The sequence below is a fragment of the Mesoplodon bidens genome (assembly GCF_964165515.1).
Source record: "Mesoplodon bidens genome assembly, chromosome: 12".
NCBI classification, from domain to species: Eukaryota; Metazoa; Chordata; class Mammalia; order Artiodactyla; family Ziphiidae; genus Mesoplodon; species Mesoplodon bidens.
This window is the reverse complement of record NC_138168.1, coordinates 23,547,749-23,571,119: the sequence shown is the minus strand read 5'-3', so window position 1 is coordinate 23,571,119 and position 23,371 is coordinate 23,547,749. Positions and strand designations below refer to the sequence as shown.

The window sequence follows — 23,371 nt, the reverse complement described above, 5'->3', positions numbered from 1 at the left end:
GTACTACTTCTCAAGCCACACAAGCCTGCTCTTGCCATCTGGAAGGAGCTGCTGCAATCAAAGCTACAGCCAGGATCCAAGTGTCCTGCTTATAGAAAGCCATGCATTACAGCACAATTAACATAAGTGATTGAACCTTCAAACATCTCTACACAGCAATGAATATGGTGGTTACCCTTTTGTACCTGCTTCCACTGTCTGATTTTGTCTGCCCAGGTTTAAAGTGTAAAAATATGAGACATCAATAAATCCAGAGGTATGTCTTAACCAGTGCAGAAAGGATCCAACTATACATTAGGACCAAACAACAGCACCATCATTGTTCCTTCCTTCATCATTGTTCAGGGGTGGGAGGGAAAGAAGGAGGAAGGTGGCTGTTGAACTACACTAACTTGTATTCTCATCCAGGCTCTACCACTTCACAGCAGTGTGACTACGGACAAGTCACTTCATCTTATTAGTCCTGTTTCACTGCCCATAAAATGGGACAGTCTGTTTATTTAACTGCAAAACTTGAGCTCCTTTCATCATATCATGCCGCTTCCCATTATAAGACATGATCTTTGCCCTTGGATAGCTAAAACCAGAAAAACAAATAATTAAAATACAATCTAAACACCTCCCAGTTGCTCGTGGAAGGCTTGGCCCAGGTTTCCAGGGAAACATCACTGGTTTAAGATTTAGAAACAACATAAACCAATGTCTACCCCGGTCTCTGATACAGAACAGATACTATGGAATAACAATATCATGACCACTTAAGTTCAACTGGATCAAAGCTACCCGCTTAGTCACCCTTCTGGGAGCCCCTACAGATACCAAAATCCACAGATGCTCAAATCCCTTATATAAAGTGATCATAGTACAATGAATACAGTTGGCCCTCCAGACACCTCAGCATAGATGATGCGAAAATAAATCTTAACTCTACTACTCACTAGTTACTTGACTGCAGCTTCTCATCTACACAGCTGAGTTTATAATACATACCTCACAGGGTCAGAGTGAGAATAAAATATGATAGTGTATCCATTCAAAAACATTCCACAAATAATTATCAGGTAACCATTCTTAAGGAGTCTTAAGTGAATGCTCATAGCAGAGGCCTGACACAATATACTGCTCTATAAATAGCAGTCAATAGAAATAGAATTCTGATAGCCAGAAGGATGCTCAACTGTATAAAATCACAAGGGAGACATTCTGAACCCCTCGTCTACAACAAAATGCTGTGCCTATGGTCCCTTATAGTCTTTATTACACAATTTTGTGGCTATGGGCACACTCATAAATATTATTTCAAAGTATTTTACTTCTAGAGGACTCCAAGGATAATTTATATCAACTCATAATAAAAAGCTCCCACTGACATATATACTTTGAATGCCTCCTATGTATATCATTTCTTTAAACTTAAGAAAAGAGAATAGCATTTAGTTCCAAAACATATTCCCCCAAGTTGGATGATACTACTTATTACCTATGCATGGTTTTAGGTATATCAGCCTAAACTGCATTTTATAGAATTTCTTCTGGCTGAGTGTCTGTTTTTCTCATTCCACATTGAGTAAGTTATCAGGTCTAATTTTGAAATATGAGAGCTATTATCCAAAATGCACCAGTATTTCCAGGTGCGCTTTATGGAAGTGCAGAACTACTTCTCAGAAGCATAAAACAGTTGTTGAAAAATGCTTTAAAGTGCCAACAAGTTAGAAGTCTTATGAGTTGAGCAGGGTCAGGCTCAGAGGAGTTGAACCCCGAGGTCCATTTGCCCCAGCCCTACATTCATGATGGGCCTCATGTTCAGACCTCTGACAGCTTACAGTCAAAAGGGAACATAATACATTCTATTTTGAGGGTTAAAAGCTCTACTTTACTTCATGTAAACATTTAAAATATACCGCACGATTTTAACTCCATTTGGCACTTTATTGGTTTATACACTGCAAGTCTCAAAACTAGCCCAGGCTCTCTCAAATTCAGAGAAGACCTGGAGGAGAAGAAAGAGCTTCAGGCAGCCTTTATATTCTAATACATTGGATCTGCAGAGCTTCAAGTGGGAACATCAGGGATCTTCTCTAGTGATCAGACTTTTGGAAAACTCATATAACTGTAAGTCATGAGACTGATTTATGGCAAAATCCCAATTCAGTGATTTACTATTAGAAGTACAGTATACAGCTTACGCACAGGTAATCAGTGCATTTATACGAAGGACAGGAAAGATGTTAGGAAAGCCTACTTAGGGAACCCGTCATGAGGAGAAAGCAGTTTGCTGATTTTGTAGCTTTTATTTCTTTAACCAGCATTTACTGAATACCTAAAATGTTCTGGGTTATATGCCAGGTGCTGTTCAGAAAAAATAAAATAAGACAATTGTTTTGACTCATGGAGCATTTATACTATGTCAAATATTTTGCAAAAATGATCTCATTATCTCATTTAATTATTACAAAAATGTGAAATGTTGCAAGGCCCACTTTAGTAAATGAGAAAGTTGAGGCTCAGAGAAATAAACTTGCACAATTACACAGCAGTAAGTAGCAGGACTAGGAATCAAATCCAGATCTATTTTTCTGCCAAACTCTAGCTCTTTCCATCACATCATGCTGCTCTTATTTTTTTTTATTTTTTAATTTTTTTAACATCTTTATTGGAGTATAATTGCTTTACAATGGTGTGTAAGTTTCTGCTTTATAATAAAGTGAATCAGTTATACATGTACATATGTTCCCGTATCTCTTCCCTCTTGCGTCTCCCTCCTGCTTTTAATTTAATGCAGGGTCAGCAAACTAAGGCCTGTGTTCAAATCCAGCCTATAGCTTGCTTCTGTAAATAAAGTTTTATTGGAATACAGCCATGCTCCTTCATTTATGTTTTACTGTGACTGCCTTCTCTCTACAGGAGCAGAGTTGAGCAGTTGCAACAGAGACCATATGGACTACAAAGCCAAAAAGTATTTCATATCTGGCTCTTTCACAGAATAAGTGTGTTGAACCCTGATTTAAGACATGATATTTGCGCACGGAAATATCAATCTGAAGTGGAAGAGAGACAGGAAAACAAATAATTAAAATACAACTTAAAAGCCTTCCTATTACACATATGGCTATCTTAGCCTGGTTCCCAGGAAGACAAAACCTGAGGCAGGTTATGTGCTAATGCTCTATTAGCAAGTGCAATCCCAGGCAAGAAGTGGGAAGTAAGGCAGGGAAAAAGAGGAAGCAAATACTAAGTAGTGCATTACCCAGATGGGCCAGTCTCTGAAGAAAACATAGCTGGTTGTCAGCCATGTGGGATATTTCCAAAGAGGCTGTTTGGAACAACTGCATCTCAGAACAGTCCTCACCCCTCAGGGGAAGCTGAGACCACCAATGGTACTGGAAGATAAAGTGAACTGCAGAACCGGTGGAAGCCATCACTGTGGCTGCTCAGGCTGGAAAGCGACACCAGAGACCCAGGGGATAAAAATGTCGAGCAAATAGGGATTGGTGCACAAACTGGTCTAGTACAATTCACCCCGTGCACCTCTCAGGTCTGTTCTCACCCTTTACTATAACCAAATCTCATGCAAGAACAAGACATCCTCACTTCCTCCCTGAGAGAAAAGGTGTCTCATTCTTGAAATTAATGGCCAGTTGTAATCTCCTAAATAGACTTCAACAGGATTATCAATCTAAGCTATAATCACTGATGCTGCAGCACTTGCTCTTGGAGCCATAGTTCATAGGGATCAGCTCCCTCCTCTACCTCATTCCAGACTTCCCTTTCCCTTGGCCAGCATTGTACTAACATAGTGGAATTAAGCTGATGATCGTTCCCAAGGGGTCTAAACCCTAAATTGTCTTGCCATGGTTGATGCAATTACCCATTCACACTTATCCCTGGCCACAGGAGCACCAATATACAATCCAGTGATTTTCTTGGGCATCAGACATAGTTTTTCTAGACCCTCAATTTTGTAGTCCTCATACAATTCCTTATGGTAATTAAGGTCAGTTATCTCAGCCTTTGTTGGGTCACTTTGTTGGTTGATGCTTAATTCAAAATGGCCAAGTGGTAATCACAGCTTCCAGTTCAGTGGATCTTGCTTTGTCCCTGAAGGAAGTACCCCACCATCTATGACCAAGGAATATAGCTCGACAGAGCCTAACATTACAGGAAGGGGAATCGGAAATACCATAAACGGACAACTGGGAATGATGGCAAATAGGATCAATCTTACTTCCACCTTATGTTAGTTTGGATCATCGAAGAAATATTCCCCTCCAAAATGGGATTATTTGTATAAGTTATTCATTAGGGGAAATGCCTGTGATGGACAGAGGGAAAAGGAACAGGAATAGGCAGTGAGAGAGTACAATGCAGGTCTGATATCTATGAAAGGAGATAGGGGAGGCATAATGCTATCCCTGTTATATGATATGCTTTTGATTCTTCCTGCTGCTAGAGATCAAAGGAAAGCATTCCCCCAAATTAATAGCTGCATACTAGGTGTCAGGGTCTTACTGATGTCATGGCAGCTGAGAGTGAAGCTACTAATGCCCCCCTACCATTACCACACATGTACATTAAATATACTGTAGTCCACACTCATCAGTTGTGATCCATCTGGGTTTTCTGGAGGTCTAGTAGGTAAATTAATGGAGACCTGATGAAGACCACTTTGCATGCTTTAAATGTGTGATAGCGCTGCTAATATTTTCCATACCTCTTAGAATGTTATACTCCTTCTGGCATGCTTATCCTGGACTGGGAGAGTAGGGGATTAATTTCAGCGGCTTTCAATGGGCCCTTCTATGTAAGAGTTCTATCAGCTGCTAAGTATATATTTGGAGTATAACCGTAGTTAGATCTATGAAGCCACTGAACTCATGATGAAAAAAACTTGGGCTAAAAGTCCATATATTATCTGACCTCCATAAATCCCCACTCTAACCAGAGGACCAACATGGTATTTCAGACCTCCTAGTACTAGTATCATCTCAGCCCTCATATTTTACAGTACTTAAGAAGCCTGGGTATTCCACAGTGGACAATTACCTTGACCACAGGGCCATTAAGGGAAGGACCTGTCCCACTGGTCATATGTCTATTTTTGCCACTACCATACTGTACTTGAGATGGCATTTCAGGTTCTTTTTCAAAAGGACTGATCTCTTTTTCAATATACTCTAGCTCTGTAAACTATCCTATATCTGGAAACAGGGTAAATAAAGTACCATGATTTTTCCACTGCTGAAACTGACGTTCACCTTCTGCTTGCTGGGTACCAGTTGTTTTTATGTACAAATCAACACTCAGGTCAACTTCCCCTCTGTAGTAGCCCTAAGAAATCTGTACTCTATTAGCCATCACCATAGGTCTCTGAATCAAGGCTCACTTGTTGCCACTCTTGTCTTGCTACCCATTATGGTAATTATGTCCCCTTACTTTTGGTGGCTAATGCTGTCACCAGCACCTGTTATTGTAAAATCTCATCATTCCCAGTGATATTGGGGGTCCAAGTTCCACAGCCAAGCTTCTCAGAGATATTTGGAGTCCCCTCCAGCAGTACATTTCTTACAGTTTTAGAGAATGGAGTTTGCTCTGTTGCCTCTCTGGGAACATAGTCAGGTGTTCCACACAGTAAATCCATCTATTCTAAGATTTCCACTACACTGAGCCCTCTGACTACTTCTTCAATCCTCTGCCAAGAAAGTTCCATTTACTGTAGGCCATTGCTATGTCCAAGTTTCAAGGAGTTATCTCGGCAAATTATTAAGACCAGAAATAGACATACTTCCAGAACACTGAGTCCTGAGTCATATGTGAGGTGCCCATGACAATGAATTCTCTCTTACTCATATATTGCACCTACCCCTAACTAGCCCCCTCAATATCCTAATGTATTTCTATGTTCCTACTGATATGTGTGTATATCCTGGAACTACAATTCTTTTGCGATGTAAGTGCTTCTTCTTGAAGCAGCCTTGTACTTCCCAGCTCAGCCCGTGCTAAAACTTGACCCAGGTTATTATCTGGAGGCAATAAAATATGGTGAGGCGCAGATCTTGATGACAAAAAGCATCATCTTCTGAGGCACCTACTTAAAGTGAGATATACAATTGAGTACTTTCCAGGTAAGGGGAGGCTCCTGGTGTCTGCAAGAAGTAAGGACTTGCTTCTAATGGCCAGAGAATTCAAGAGAAATTGGAGGTTAATGATTCTCAGGCTCATGCACACAAATGTTATTATTCTAATTTTCAGGATCCTAACTCTTTCCCTATCAGAGCCATGAGTTAGATATAGAAGAATTACTGTACATTTAGTTTTCTTTGCCGACTTACCACCCTTATACTCAGATCAAACGTTTGAATTTCAGCCTAGTGAGTCTCGCAGCTGCAGGAGATGAAAGTTTTTCTAAAGCTGCCATGAGGTCCTTTGGCTCTTACAGCAGGACACAGGTTAACAATTGTCTAGAGCCTATAATTTTTTTTGCAAGGCTTCTGATGACGTCAAAAGCAGCCACCCAACAGCATAATCCTTATGATTATCATTGTTCCCATAATGTCCAAGTAGAGAAGACAATTTTCTTATACCATGTCATTCACCCGTACTTCAGCTCAATTAACAAGAGGCGAAAGCTTTAATAATTGTAATGCCACAGCATACCAGGAGTTGTTATTACAACCCTTTTCATACCAGTTACTTTATCCTATATATTCTACAGCGATGTGACTCAAAACGTGGTCCATGGACCAGCAGCATTGGCTTCACTTAGGAGTTGGGTTAGAAATGCAGAATCTGAGGCCCAGCCAAAGAATATTGAATCAGAATCTGCATTTTATTGAATTCCCCAGGTAATTCTTATGAACATCAAAATGTGTGGAGCTTTCTCTACTCTAAAATAGATCCTGAAGCAAAGTGAATATGCTGCTACTTTTTTGGAGGGTACAATCCCAGTGAAACAAGAGAAAGGGGAGAAGGGAATAGGCACAAAAAAAAGGTCAGCAAATGCAAGAAGATGCATTGCGAATTCGTAACAACTTCTCAGAAAAACACAGGTTGTAAACTGGTCACATAGTACTTCTCCAGAGTCCACATGGAAGCATAACAACTTGGAACAATCTGTTGTTGGGATATTGGAAGGGAAAAAATGAGCAATTTATTTGCTGGTTCATTTCTATCAATATTTCCTGCCTTCCATTGGTCAAAGACTGCCCCAAGAGGTGTTAATTTCCTAGCACTTCCTGATATATTACCAGGCCCCTCCATGCAGCTATCTGGGAAGCCAGAGCTTCTCTGGGTCCTATTGGACCATATCTGGGTGGAGCAGTCAAGAATTTTAAAGATGTGGCTCTTTTGTCTTCTGTTTTTCATACTTTCTGATTAGAAATCTGCTGTTATTCTTAGATTTGTTCCTCATTTGTTTTTTGTTTCTCTGGCTGCCTGCAAGATTTCCTCTTTGTTCTTGGTTTTCTGTAGTTTGAATATAAAGTGTTTATATTTAGGTATTTTGTGTGTTTGTTTTTATCCTGCTTGATATCTGTGAGCTTCTTGGGTCTGTTGATTGGAAACTGGTTAATTCTGGAAAATTCTTGGTTGGCCATTATTTCTTCAAATATTTCTTCTGCCCCATTCACTTTCTCTTTTTCCTGTATCCCAATTACACATATGTTAGACTTTTGATATTATCCTACAGATCTTGGAGTTCTGTTTTGTTTCCCCTCCCCCTCTTTTTTTTTTCAGTTTGGGTAAATTTTATTAACTTACCTTCAAGTACACTGATTCTTCCCTCAGGTATATTGATTCTAGTGATGATACAAGTAGGCATTGTGTGCATTCTTCATCTCTTTTAAAGTGATTTTTCTTAGCATGCACATTTGATTCCTTCCTACAGTTTCCATGTCTCTTCTGATATTACCCATCTAATCATGCATATTGTCTACCTTTTCCATTAGATCCTTTGATGTATTAGTAATAGATATTTTAAATTTCCTGATAGTTCCAATACCTGTGTTATATCTGAGTCTAGTCTATTAATTTCTTTGTCTCTTGAAATTGAGTTATATTTTTCTTGCTTCCTTGTATGCCTTACATCTTGTGCAGTAGAGACCAAGGTAAATAGATTTTATGTATGAAAATATTCATACCACTTCTTCTGTTAGGACTTTAGTGTGGGGGAGGGGAGTTTGACTCAATCTAGTCAGAAATTTAAATGGGTCGGGGGATGCTGATGCTAAGGTTATTCTCAGTGCACCATATGTTTCAAATTCCCATAGAATTACTTTGTGCTTATTGTAGTGGTTGGTTTGTCAGAGGGTTTTCCTCAGTATCTGAGGAAAAAGAGTTTTCCTCAGCTTTAGGTCTTTGTTCCTATGCCTCAGACAGGTATCCCTGCACAGTCTAGCCCCTCTTCCAGCAGTAGACTGCTATTAGCTATTGCTTAAAGATTCTTAATCTCTGTTTTGGGAAGAGGAGGTGGGATGTTTACTGTGTTGCTCTGATTAAGCTTTAGTTTTAAGCAGGAATTATGTCCCTGGGTTGTACTGGTGGGGCCCTCTTGTGATCCTGCCCTGTCCCCAGCTGTAGAAGACCTCTAATGGTCTAGGACCAGGAGTGTTCTTGTACCTCCCTCAGAGGTAGAGAAGATTTCTCGGTTCCCTGCCACCAGTTTCCATGTGTCTTCACCAATACCCTAAGTGCCACAGGGGTCACTGCCCTTCCCCCAGTAGCTTAGGACTTTTGTTTCTTAGAAAAAAAATAGGAGAGAAGGATGTAGGCTGGTCTTCTTGACCTTCTTACTGTGGATGCTTTCCCCCCTCCCAGATCCTAGGATGGCTTTCTTGGTACTCTCATCTTACCTTCACTGTTTTTGGTGAGGACCCTTTGAGTTCTGTGGAGAGGAGCCTGAAAATGGCGCTATTTCTCCTTGTGTCTGCCACTTGCAGGCATTCTATATTTTCATGCTGGCCCCTATTTGGCCTTAAGCAATTTGTGAAAGTTTTTAGCACAATTTTTCCTACCAGTTTGTGTGGCGTCTGGTAGCATCAGCCCCAGGTAAGCCCTAGTTGCTCCTGTTTTGTCTCTCCTTGGAGGTACCTGTGCTTCCTAAGATTTTGGATTAGTTGGTTGCCTTGTGATCTCAACTTTCTGATGGTTTCATGAAAAATCATGATTTTTCAGATTATCTGGCTTTTTGCTATTGTCATTGTTTCTGTTGTAAGTTTGAGAGTGATGCTCTTTCCAGTTTTCTACACACTAAGTAGCATGAAAATTTTAAAAATCATCTCAGATTACTATGAAACATCAGGATGTCTGTTTCTGGCTTTCTTGCACTTACTCTTACTTCTGGTTCCATATCCAACTTTGGCATCTTTGGTTTTACAGTCCTTTGGTCCCAATCTCCCAGCTGATGGGCTCAGCATTCATGCATGGGTTTGTCCACTTCCTTGGTTTCTATGTACCATCTTCCTCTGGTCTTATGAGAGAACTCCTGATTTCAGCACTTAGTTCTTATGTGTCCACCTCTGGGGACACAGTGGTAGGATGGCATCTCCTACAGCAATTCCTTTCCCAAACTTGGGGTAAGGAGTTGAACAATAAGGTAAAACCTTCCTAAAGTGCCTTGAACATTTTTTGCAAAAGTTTTTGTTTAAACTAATATTTGATAAACGGTATCAGACATCTCTAATGATTCACCTAATATCTTAACTCCTATTTTACTTCACCCATTGCCATAGCAGTCAGCTTTGGTAAGTGCAACTGACAGCACTTTTTCTCCACTGCACCATATATCTCCTATTTTTTGCCCATTATATTGATAAAAATGGAAAGAAAATAAAAATATTTACCTACAGTTCCTCTCTTCCAACAAATCAAACTTTCAATTTTTCTGTGTCTCCACCTAACCCTTGTTCATATATATATATATATATATATACAATAATTTTAGGCAGTTGATTTAAGTTTGCATTCTGGTAGGGATTTTGTTTCTGAAGTTTACTTATTTGTTTTGCTTAATATGCCATTATAATAATCTGTTCATGTTGCTAAATAGTCACTGTACTTTTTCATTTAACAGTTGAATACTATTCTATGATAATTGTGTACCCTAATTTAATTACATGCCTCCATTTAAGGTTTTTCTCAGAAATTTCAGTAATAAACATTGCCCTTGCAACCACCAATCTACTCTGTTTCTATGAGTTTGGCTCTCTTAAATTCTACATACAAGTGAGATCATACAGTATTTGTCCTTCTCTGACTTATTTCTCTAAGCATAAGCCCTCAAGGTATACACACATTGTCACAAATGACAGGATTTCCTTCTTTTATAGGCTGAATAATATTCCAGTATGTGTGTGTATGTGTGTGTGTGTATGTATGTGATATGTATATATATATATCACATCCTCTTTATCCTTTCCTCTGCTGACACTTAGATTGTTTCCATGTCTTGGCTATTATGAATATCCTGCAATGAACACGGAAGTGCAAATATCTCTTTTGAGGTACTGATTTCATTTCCTTTGGATATACCCTCAGAAGTGGGATTGCTGTATCATATGGTAGTTCTATTTGTAATTTTTTGAGGAACCTCCATACTGTTTTCCACACTGGCTGCATCAATTTATATTCCCAAAAATGGTGCACAAGGGTTCCCTTTTCTCCATAACCCCTCCAACACTTATCTTTCTGATAAGAGCCATTCTAATAGATGTGAGGCGATATCTCATTGTGATTTTGATTTGCATTTCCCTGATGATTAGTGATGTTGAGCACCTTTTCATGTACTTGTTAGACATTTGTATTCTTTGGAAAAATGTCTGCTTAGGTCCTTTGTCCATTTTTATGTGGATTATTTGGAGGTTTTTTTGGTATTGAATTGTATGAGTTCCTTATATGTTTTGTATATTAACCCCTTATTATTTATATGGTTCATAAATATTTTCTAACATTACATAGGTTGCCTTTTCATTTTGTTGACTGTTTCTTTTGCTATGCAGAAACTTTTTAGTTTGATGTAGTGCCACTAATTTTTGCTGTTGTTGCTTGTGCTTTTTGTGTCATATCCAAAAAATCATTGCCAAGATCAATGTCGAGGAAGTTTTCCAATGTTTTCTTCTAGTAGTTTTATGGTTTCAGGTATTGCATTTAAGCCTTTAATTCGAGTTATTTTTTGTGAGTAGTGTAAGATAGGGGTCCAGTTTCATTTGTTTTTTTCTTTTTCTTCTGCAAGTGAATATCCAGTTTTCTCAACACCATTTGCTAAAGAGACTAATTTCTCCATTGGATATTCTTGGCTCTCCTGTCAAATATTAGTTGACTGTTTATGTGAGGGTTTATTTCTGGGCTCTTGATTTTGTTCCATTTGTCTGTATGCCTGTTTTTTCCACTACTATACTGTTTTGAATACTATAGCTCTGTAATATAGTTTGAAATCAGGAAATGTGATGCCTCCAGCTATATTCTTCTTTCTCAAGATTGCTTTGGCTCTTTGGGGTCTTTTATGGTTCCATACAAATTTTAGGATAGTTTTTTTCTATTTCTGTGAAAAATGCCATTGGAATTTTGATGGAGATTTCACTGAATCTATAGATGGCTTTGGGTATTGTGGACATTTTAGCAATATTAATTCTTCCAATCCATAAACATGGGATATCTTTCCATTTATTTGTGTCTTCTTCAGTTTCTTTCATCACAGTCTTACAGTTTTCAGCACACGGATCTTTCACCTCCTTTGTTAAATTTATTCTTAAGTATTTTCTTGTTTTTTATGCTATGCAAGTGTGATAGTTTTCATTATTTCTTTTTCAGACAGTTTGTTGTTACCATACAGAAATGCCATTGATTTTTGTATGGTTTCTTTCACTTGGCATAATGTTTTTAAGGTTCATTCATGTTGTAGCATATATCAATACTTCATTCCTTTTTATGACCAAATAACATTCCATTATATGGATATACCACATTTTATTTATCTATTCATCAGTTGATGAATATTTGGGTGTTTCCACCTTTTGGCTATTATCAATAATGCTGCTATAAACATTCATATGCAAGTTTCTGGATGGGCATATGTTTTCATTTCTCTTGGGTATATATCTAGGAGTGGAATTGCTGGGTCATGTGGTAACTCTATGTTTACTCATTTAAGGAACTGCCAGACTATTTTCCAAAATGGCTGCATACTATTTTACATTCCCACCAGCAGTGTATGAGTGTATCTGACTTCTTTATTCTAGCCATCCTAGTAGGTGTGAAATGGTATCTCGTGTTTTTGATTTGCATTTCCCTCATGGCCAATGATATCCAGCACCATTTTTTGTGCTTATTGGCCATTTATATAACTTCTTTGGAGAAATGTCTATTCAGATTATTTGCTCAGTTTTTAATTGGGTTATTTGTCTATTTGTTACTGAGTAGTAAGAGTTCTTTACCTATTCTAGACACAAGCCCCTTATCAGATATGTGATTTGTTAAATGTGTATAGCATTTTATTTGCATGTTTTGGTAACTCTCTACATGATCACGGTCTTCTTTTAGACACATTTCCTGCATTCAAGTTAACGTCAACATGCTTTATAATTAAATCCTTCAAATTAAATGCATTGGATACACATTCAGTATCATGCCTTCCCTCATCAACATTTCTATTAGATTCACAATACTATATGCACCAACACATGGAGGTGTTGTATAGTAGTGGTTTTTCAGGGGAGAGGGAGAGCTCTAGAGGTAGAGAGCCTGGGTTCTAACACTGCCTCCACCACTTACTAGCTGTGGTACTTGGGATATTACTTCCTCACTAAGGTTTAATTTCCTCATCTGTAAAGTGAGGCTAATGATAATATATACTACATAATAATGTAATAGTGATTAAACTAGGCTAATGTAACAACTTGACCATAATTTCAGACAAAAATAGTGGTAGCTATTATGTATATTATTGTCGTTATTATTGTGTTTAATCTGTTCCAAGTAATCTAAAGATTTTATGTATATTATTTAATTTAATGATCAGAACAATTATATGAAGTTGATATTATCATAAATATTTTCCTTTTCTTAATATGCAGACACAATCTTAAAATATTATTATTATATAGCCGTAAAACCACACTCAGTAACTATTGCCTACCTAAGTCTAGTTACTGGATTAGAATATCTGTAAGACAAATTTAAATTTTATTTCTCAAAATCCTGGTTTGTTTACCTAGTCTTGTGGATTCATTATTTAAATACAGTGTGACTTAAAGGAATACTTCACTTGTTTAATAAAGAATACTGACAGAGTTTGTTTTGGCTTCCTATTAAATTCTTTAGCAAACATTCACATTTTTATTTGAATAGATTTTTGTAGTCTTTCCTCAAACATGTTTTAATGATTTATATTCACTCATCACATTAATGAAAGAAATGTTGAATGGTTAATTTAAATGTTTATTTTTAAAAGTGACCAGAGGCAAATATTTCGGGAGATGGAAATTTTGGAACAGCACATAGTTAAAGAGAAAGAAGGAAAAAGCTTTGTGGCATTAAATTCCACTGTCCCTGAAAACAGTCATCAAGCCTTTTATATCTGCTCAATTTATAATTTATAGATGGCACTGGAGTGCCGATTATAAACAATACTTTGGAGGACTGCTAGACGTTGGTAGAGGCAGTGTTTATTGTTACCAGATGCATTTATGTGTAGGCTTTTTGGCCTTTGATAAACAGTGTATATGCTCGGATTCAACATTATTTATTGGAGCACTCAACATAGGTGAATGCTATCACAACACTGATATCTCACTCATTCCTAAGAACGATGCATAGAGGTAGGTTTTATTATGACTCCTATTTATACAGAACAGGAGACAGAAGTGCAAAGAGGCTGCATGTCTTGACAAAAGTTCTTCAGCTTCAAATATTTAAGAAAAATCTATTCTATTGCTTTTCCACCAGGAGGTGATGAAGTCTTAATTAGTGAGGAGAGTGGGCTTTTTTTTTCTTTTTTTTTTCATCTTTCCAGGAATTCTTCCTTTAGGAAAGTCTCTTTCATCCCCAAATAATCTGATCATTTTCTCTCATAGTTCTTCAAGCATGATCCTGGATCAGCAACAGTGTAGCATTACCTGGCAACTTGTTAAAAATGCAAATACCCCAGACCTACCAAACAAGCCCTCCTGATGATTCTGATGCACACTGAAGTTTGAGAATCATCACTCTACAGAAATTGCTCTCTAAATGGTCTCTGTCATTCTTAATTCCAAACCTACCAGTGAGCTTAGTCCTCATGAAACTTTACTCTGTGGTGGCATTTAATAGAAGTCACCACTGTCTCAATCTTAAAACTGTATTGTTTTCTAGAACATGTTGTTATCTGATCACCCATTCTGATACATCCTCACTACCTCTCCTCTTTATTCCTATATGAGATTTCCTAAGGTTCCTAAATTCTCTTTTCACCTCTTTAAGCTTTTGATTGTTCATTTCTTCAATTCCCACAGACCCAAACATCACACATATACTGCTGACTTCCAAATACCTATCTATTCCCTAGACCTTTCCATTAGTTGAATTATTTAGTCATTATCTCAATATATATTTGATACTGTGCAGTGGTCATAGTCAAACACCGTTTGTTGGGGATACCACAGGAAGAGAGATAAACACAGCCCTTGCCCTAGGGAGCAGATAATTAAAATTTGTAAATGCCTGTAGAACATTAAAACTTGATGTTCTTTAGATCTTATCTCAACACAATCTGATTGATGAAAATCACCTTCCTCCCTAAACTTAATCTTCCTTTTGAGTCTCATCGAAGTTAAAAGTGTGGTCAGTCTCACTGAAACTGTAACTGACTCCCTTTCCTTGTCCCACATACACAGATACAACCAACCTTCCCCCAGCAAGTCTTCTTGCTTCTTTAAAAACATATCTCACAAGCATCCCCCCTCCTCATAGCCAATGTCTTGGGTCCTGTTCTGATCTATAATGTAATAGATCGTAGTATAAATTTACTGCAGTAGATTCCTACCTTTTTTTATTCTTTTTCCCATTCAATTTTTCTTTCACAGAGTTGTCTGACATTATTTCCCTAAGATTAGATATTTTGTCATATCCTTGCCCTGCTTAAAAACACACAAATAACAAACAACACACTTCAATGGCTCCCAATTGCCCACAAAGACCAAACTCTTAAATAAACCATTCAAAATCCATCTAAATGTGCCTTCAACTTCCCTTTCCAGCTACATGCCTCCACCTCCTTGGGCTACCTCACCAATGTGGCATCCACTGTCACTCTGCTATGGCTCTCCTGAGCTACGTCCCTATGTGGAGTGACTTTATCAACAACTTCTTCCTCGGGTAACATCCCACATCAGCACCCAGCTCCAATGCTACCTTTTCTGGGCACATTTCCCACCCCTCCTAACAACCTTGCTCCCAAACCAGACAAAAGTTAATAGCTTCCTCTTTAAGGCTCCTAGAATACTTTGTTGATGGCACTAATAATGCCCCACTGGATTTTACACAACTTGAGACTGAGGATTATATTAGTTCATATGTGGATGCCTGGCATCCAGTTCAGTGCTTGGCATGTAAGTAGGTGTTTAATAAATAGAGGTGGAATTGATCTAACCCAACTTTAATACTTTGGGTTTCCATGTTGCAGCCATCTGGAAGCAGAAAAAATTTAAAGGAATATAGCCTTACCTTGTAGATGCAGGCACACTGCAAGTAAGAAGTGGTAGAGCTGACAAGGAAAACAATCTTATAAGCACAGTCCTCAAAAGCAAGCAGTTGTGGTCTCCTGGATGATGGCACAGATAATCATAGCCCTGTGTCGTGATGCCTGTTAACCACAAAGAGATTAAATCACATTTTGAACTCTCTGTTTAAGGATTAGGGAAATAAACTGTGTTTTGTTAAATAAATATTTTAATACAAATATCAGGACTTTAAAATTATACTTATATCGTTAAGGATTGGGTTCAGCAAATAAATAAAACACCACTGAAAACTATGGAATCGAATTTCCTTGTCTCACATCCGTCTGACACTGCAGCTGGGGCTGATGTGCCACACTGAGTCCACGGAGAGAGGGGCTGAGGCTCCATCTGTCCTGTTGCTGTGCTTTACAGGGCCTACACTCCCAAAGCAGCCAAGCATATCAGTGTCGGAGTCCCAGCAATTATGTCCACATTCCAGGGCTTTCCCTTTCAGGCTTCCCAGAAGTTGCCACGCCACCTCTGCTTATATGCTACTGTCCAGAATTTAGCAAATGACCACACCTTGCTACAAGGAAGCTGAGAAATGTAGTTTTTATTCCAAGGGTCATGAGTCCAACCAAAGATTATGGGTTCTAATACTAAGGAAGAAGAAGAAATGGAGGTTGCAAAACAACCAGTCTCCTTTTAACCAGTATTTTTTATTTATTTTTTATTTATTTTTTATTTTTTTGTTTTTTAGACTAGAAGCTTTTGTGTGGTAGATTTTTCTTTTACCACAAACTGAAAAATTGTGTCTTAGTACAATTACCAGGTGATTACTCAAATCAATAATTTCATATAAGAAGAACAAATTCTTAGAAGACTCAGATAAGGCCACGAGATTGGCAGGAAATGAAAGCTTTGAGTGTAATCCCTCATATTTTGGGTGCGTGAAAATGGTAAGATATCAGAATTTCCTTTATTTGCTTTCAATTTCTGGTATAACAAGTGTCAACTTATTCATTCCTCTTGGGATAATTTCCCCTCCCGTCCTTTATCTTATCGTGTGAGTCAAATTTGGGTAGAATACATATATTTTGCATTAACCAGGAGACTTTGCCCAGCATTTGATCAGATGTTGAAGGGAGGATCCGCTGGCCCGATGACAAGGGTGTTGCTGGCACCCAGGAGCGCCCGTGTTGGGGCAGGGATCCCTTCAGGCGGTTTTGGGCTCCGCAGTAGGAACGCGCTAAGCATTGTCTGCGAGGAAGACCCCACTGAGCTTTGGGCGAAAGGCGTGGCAGCCAGGTGGGGGGAGGGGCGTGGGAGAGCTGGCAGAGAGGGGGTGGCCTGGACAGCTTTCCCGCGAGCGAGCACCCGGCGCTAACCAGTATTTTAAGCTTCTATTTTCTGAAGCATTCACCTATATTAAGTTTCACCTTCTCATTCTCCAATAATGAACCATAAAGGAAGCATCACTGTATTTGAAAGATTAGTGCCCCTCCCACACCTGCATTTCAAAGTGTCAAACTAGAAAACAACTTTGAGACCAAGTCCATAAACTGTTATCAGGTCACAAAGATAAGATCAAAAACAAAATAAACACTGAAAAACTGACAGTAATTTGGTATTTCTGTGACATGCAAGCCCACCATCAGTAGTGTACTCATCTCGTTGAACAGAGTGTAAGCCAGTTTGGGTGTCACCTAATTCACCTGGTAAGTCACATGTGGCACAAGCTGAGTGTATGTCATGTACACCAAGACCATATGTCAATCCAAAATGGGTTGACATTCAAAAAAATAATCCTGCACAAAGAATTGGAAACACTGGTTTACATGAATTTAAGGGAAACACTGGGGCCAGAACTTGGGGTTCCTGACCTCTGGCTCAGCACTGGCTGCTTTGGTCCTTTGTTGCTCTCAGATGCTGACACTGATGTCACCAGCCCACATCTCTGACCACCTGAGGGGCTCCAGAGCCATTCCCTAACCACAGCTCTAAACCCACTGTAGGTGCTTCTGAAATCTGATTGGCTTCTTTGTGTCTGAACTCCAGTGTTCATGGGATGGGCCCTGTACACCTGGGTTCCAAGGGCCGTTTCACCCCCAGCATTTGCCTCCGCTCCTACCTTACCCTCAATACTATTCTGGATCCTGCTCCAAACTGAATAAACTATAGAAAACTATGAGTCTATCTCTCATCGAGCTCTGAAAATCTCCATTACCTAAATGCCACTACTGCAGTGCTCCCCCTTCCTCAACACACACACACACGCACACACACACACACACACACACACACACACGGACAGGGGAAGCAATTTACATCCAACCCACTCTCATCTGAATCAGTGATCAATGGTCACCCCTTACTGGTCTGACAAAGTTTCTGAATGACCAATTCACTGAGTTATTGTCGAATTTTTTCAAAAGATTAGTTTTGGTGATTGTTCACACCAGTAGTTTTCACAAATGACTGGAGAGGGCAGCTCAGTTATCAATTTCCCATGTGATTCACATTTCAGATGCTGAAGCAATTCTCCAGCACTCAGCATTTAAGATGTGGATGGATGAGCTTTCCTTTAAACACACTTTACAGCCTTTTCTATTTCTGCAGGTGTATGCCCTGGCCCTGCCTCTACTTCTGCTGGTGAAAAGGCTCTTTACAAACCTTCTCCACCCTGGTAAAAGATATATACCTGATGGCTTCCTGCAATTGGTAATTTGGCAAATTGATTGTCAGAGGATTGATCTGGAGCCATCACCAAGTGCCACATACTACCGTACTTATGTTTCCATTCACGTAGCAAATGATTTTAGCAGCTGGAAGTGAACTTTGGGGGAAAAAATGGTCTCTACCAACATTACTGTTTTTACATGTACTTATGGTGACAAACAACATACCAAGAAAACGATCGCCTCCACACCACCTCCACCCAGAAGTGCCGTTTCCTGTGGGATTCTTTCCTTGTGCCGCAATGAAGAGCCGCAACAGTCTGTGTGTGGATGTGGGGTTGGGAAGCTACCTGCACAGCACTTTACCGTTTTAAAGCACTTTCACATATACTGTCTCATCTGATCCACAATCCGTTAATGTGTTTGCCAGGGTCCACATTACTCTATTTCTTGGTTGAGGAAACAGAGGCTCCTAAAAGTTAAAGAACTTCCCTCAAAGTCATATAGGCAGTAAGTTAAAGGATCTGCGCCAGAAACAACCTCTCAACTCTTATTCCTTCACTTGACCCTGACTCCTATTTGGGCTTTTTTTTTTTAATATTTCTGCATGAAAGAATACCAGCCAAATATTTTCACCTTCATTTCGTTTAGGTATTATCATTGGTTTGCCTCTGACCACGCTTTTCCTGCCCTATTAATACAGTTAATTTATTTTTGATTTTTCACACAGTTCATTTAGCTGTAAAATACTGAAGGTAAAGGCCAGGTCTTCTCCACGATCAGTATAGTTCATAACATATGTCTCCTGGCACTCAAGGGATCCCCATTTACCTTTTCTCTTTGGCCAGAGCCTTCCTTAGGTGCTTTGAATGTGGCCAGTGAGCATTAACCAATCAACTGGCTTCTAAAGTTCTGGCACGACTTCTAAGACCTCCTCACACATAAGTTCAGGAATGAAAATAAGAAGTCAGGCTATTTTAAACAATAAATGCAACTATTCTAAGAACAGACAGCACAAGTTTTCTCTAGTCTCTTCGAAGACTAGAACTACAGATCAATGTGCGATGTCCATCATCTCTCTTAAAAAAGAGGAGGTTTAGAGTTTTCTTCTCTTAACTATACTTCTCATCTGGAAAATTTGAGCGTACTGGTGTTGAACCAACTATCCTAAATGGTATTACAATATACTGTTCAGTGAGAAAGTCAAATGCAAGAGTGTGTTGGGAAAAGAACTTAACAAGAAGGCTGCAACCACTTTAGAAGTGTAAAACTCTGTCCACAGGGGAGTTGGGACACTAAAACTTCCATCAAAGCACATGAAAATGACATCAGTGGTCTGTTATCCCCTCATAAATGAACCAGACCCGGGCAAGGACGTTCGAGCAACGTCAACCCTTGTCAAACCCGTAACAAAGTTTGACATCTGTTAAATCATTAAAGGTACAAATAAAATGTTAACCAAGACAGAGAAGGAAGGGAGAGTGCTGATAGCATCTATTAGGACTAAAAGTAAAAGGCCAGAAAAGACATGATTAATTCCTGGATTTTGGAATATCACTATAGCTTGTTGGCTAAACCTTCCCAAGTTCCAAGTCACTGGAAACTACTTTGGCAATAAAAACACTATGGAGATCTGTAATAGATGGATTTAGGGCTTTTAACACTGATACAGCTGTTTCCACAATAAGTGGAGATCCTTTGGCTCGTCACATCCTCATTTTCCTCCAGACACCTTGTTTCAATTCCATGGAATGTAATTCTCCCTGACCTCAAAGAGAACTTTGTCCTTGAATCAGCTCCGTAAAAGCAAAAACCAAATATTGGCCTATAGTACTCATCTTAGTTTTTATACCTGATTAAACAGTGCATTCTATTTTCTCTGTCCTTTTGAGTCTGGAGCATACTAGCCTTGGACATTCCCTTATACAGAAAAGGGTGGGGTTTCCCTTCAAAACTTGTAACAGAGAAAAAGCTAGGTAATCACCAAATTTACTTCTATTTTCCTGGGGAAAAAATACTATATTCTCCAGATTCCTTTGCAGGTACATGGGGCTTTGGGATTGCTTTCTGGTGTGAACAGAGGTCCTAAGTGTCACTTCAAAGCTGAGGTCATTAAGAATAGGTGTGCTTCCCCCATACATTCATTCTTCTGTTTCCACGGCAAACTTGGAAGTCAAGTTCCAAATGGCATAGCTACAAGGAGTCAGCCTGGGTGCCTGAGTCACCAACTGGAGAAAAGATGCCACCTGACCCACACGGGCCTCTTAAGTAAGTGAGAAGTAAACTAGTATTGGGTTATTCCACTGTTATTCAAGGATTGTATGATATAGCAGTTAGCATTACTTTCCATGACGAATACGTAACTTCTACAATGTTGAAATTTTCTAAAATAAATAAGCCTGAAACTTATATGATAAATGCACCATAAACGGATGGGGATGAATGTGCGTTCAACTGAGCTCAAGGAAACCTAACTGGCCTGAAGGGGACCAGCAACCAGCCTTCACATGTGGGTACATGGGTACTTCCTGCAGCTACAAGGAGAGGTGCACAGGAGGTACCATTCCATACCTTTGGGCCTGCCAGTCATAAAGGGGACCTTTAGGAGGAATGGCCAGAGTGCATTAGCTCACTTTTACGGCTGTGTGGGTGAAGGCAGCGAAGGAAGAACCAGAAGAATCCACAGCAGGAAGAAAAGACAAGTGATCTGGACCATCCCAGCCCAACCAGGCAAGAAGGAAGCACTTTAGCAGGGCCTCCAACATCTAAGACCCAAGCACCTATGCAGGCCCAGCAATGGGAAGTTGAGGTGACTGTGGAGATAGTATCAGTAACTAAGGCAACAGGCAAGTTTAGCAACTTGGTGGCTGCAAGCAATAGTAGCAGAAGCTCTAGAAGCACCAGTTTTCCAGGGAGGAAATGCAGGAGTGCTGTACCAGCTGGCCCGGGCTGAGGCTCTGGGTGGGCCACAGCATGAAGGGCTGCTTGGAGGAGCTCCAGTTAAAGGTAAGCATAGAGAACGGAGGCACGGGCTGGGCTGCAGGCTCAGTGACCCAACTGATGGAGGAAGCAAGGAAATGCCTTATTGTGAGAATTTACTGTATCCTTCTCTCACAGCATTGTTCTAGAAAACAGTCTACTGGTTCTGCCTTCAGCTTTTCCTTTTCCTTTTTTTTTTTTTTTTTTTGCGGTACGCGGGCCTCTCACTGCTGTGGCCTCTCCCATTGCGGAGCACAGGCTCCGGACGCGCAGGCTCAGCGGCCATGGCTCACGGGCCCAGCCGCTCCGTGGCATGTGGGATCTTCCCGGACCGGGGCACGAACCCGCGTCCCCTGCATCGGCAGGCAGATTCTCAACCACTGCGCCACCAGGGAAGCCCTCAGCCTTAATTCTGGAATCCATTAAAGCCAGCAGAGGAATTCAGATTCATATACTTTAACAGAGGATAGCTGTCTTCTCACTCCTTCTTTCCCTTCCCCTGAGAGAGCTTCAGAGAGTTGGCAAACGTGGCCACGAAATCCATGCCACAGGAACAGGTAGGCCTCTCTAAACCCCTCCCAGGGCCAGGTGGACCCCACTGCTGGCTACACACCACACTGCTCAATACCCACTATGCACCTAATTAGCTGGGAAAAAATCCATCACAAAAAGCCATCATAAAGGCTGCTTCCCTTCTGCCATATTCTGTGCATTTGCTAAGGAGAGAAACTGGAGATTTATTCTGGATCATTTGGCCTGTACTCCACAAACAACAAGCACAAGTGTGCTTCTTGGCATCTTAGTCTTGGGGCCACCTCAATCTGAAACAAATGATCTGCTGTTCCAAATTCAGTCAATGCATAAACACCGTGACGTTTGTGACCTTGGGATGCTTACAGTCTTGTAGAACAGGTCACACATGCACATACAGACCTCCATTCTTTTCTAAGATACAACTAACTTGGAAACTCTAAAGACTTAGATACACTAGATTGATATTTAACCCATTATCAACCTGCAAGCTTTAGCGGGAGAAAGGTGAGAGCTTCCAACTGCCTGGATAGTCTTAGGTGGTGGATCCAGGACAGAGAACCTGTCTCCATGAAACCTAGAGCCACTACTGGATTCTTCGCAAGTACTCAGTTTAGAAGCTCTACACAGTAAGAGGCAGGGTGAGGGAGGATGGGGGAAAGGGGAGGGTCACCTTGTATTTAGCTCCTGCCCCAAATCCTCAATACTTACGAGATTACTGACTTTCTATAGTCGCCTGCAAAATGGTAGTGCGCCTTTCCCCTCCAAAAAAATACTCAAGAGGTCTATCTACCTTCTCCTGGAACTCATTCGTGGCATGACTCACGTCATTATCAAGGTCATCCGGACAGTTGCCATCCCTACTGGTGACTAGGAGTGGCGCTGCTGTATAGAACCCACCTGTGCACCTGCAGCCTCAGGGACTGATGCCCTTTTACACTTGCTGGTTTAAGACAAGGTCCATCTTACCAATACCCCCTTCTCTCCCCAGAAAAATACTACAGGTAAGTAGGGAGAGTAAAGGACCTCAGAGACCTTGCTCATATAACCGTACTGACAGTTCTTCAAGTCTAAAGCCTGGCATTCTCATTTGCTCTGAGGCCCAAAGGTAGAAGTGGCATTGAATGCTGTGTAGCTGTGGAAAAGGAGAAAGGAAACTAACATTTGTGTTATGTGAAGGAAAATAAAAACAGCAACAGCCTCACACAAAGAGTTTCTTAGTGTCAGCATGTAGAAAACTATCTCCTATAAGCCTATGGGATAAACTGTCTCCACTTTATAAAGAAAACTGGGTCTCAGAGAGAGAGACTAAATGCCTTGCCAAGGGTTACAGCAGAACCCTAAGTGCAAAAGCCAGTACTGAATTCAGATGTCTCTGATTCCAAAGTTCCTTCCAGATGCTAAACTGCCTCTATGCAGAGAAGCAGCTTTTAGCCTAACTGTAACAAAGTAAAAACAACCCAAGAAGAGTATCTGAATGTGTTGGAACTTGGGAGG

The 23,371-nt window shown here is 40.0% G+C and overlaps 1 long non-coding RNA gene across 3 annotated transcripts in view; it reads right to left on the bottom strand.

Annotated features, from left to right (window-relative positions):
* LOC308625838 overlaps positions 1-23,371 on the bottom strand; it is a 114,827-nt gene that overhangs the window by 88,899 nt on the left and 2,557 nt on the right. For all 3 annotated transcript variants that reach the window (XR_014017155.1, XR_014017156.1, XR_014017157.1), the window contains one exon: positions 15,691-15,829. This is a non-coding gene — a long non-coding RNA (uncharacterized lncRNA). The remainder of the gene's footprint in view (positions 1-15,690; positions 15,830-23,371) is intronic.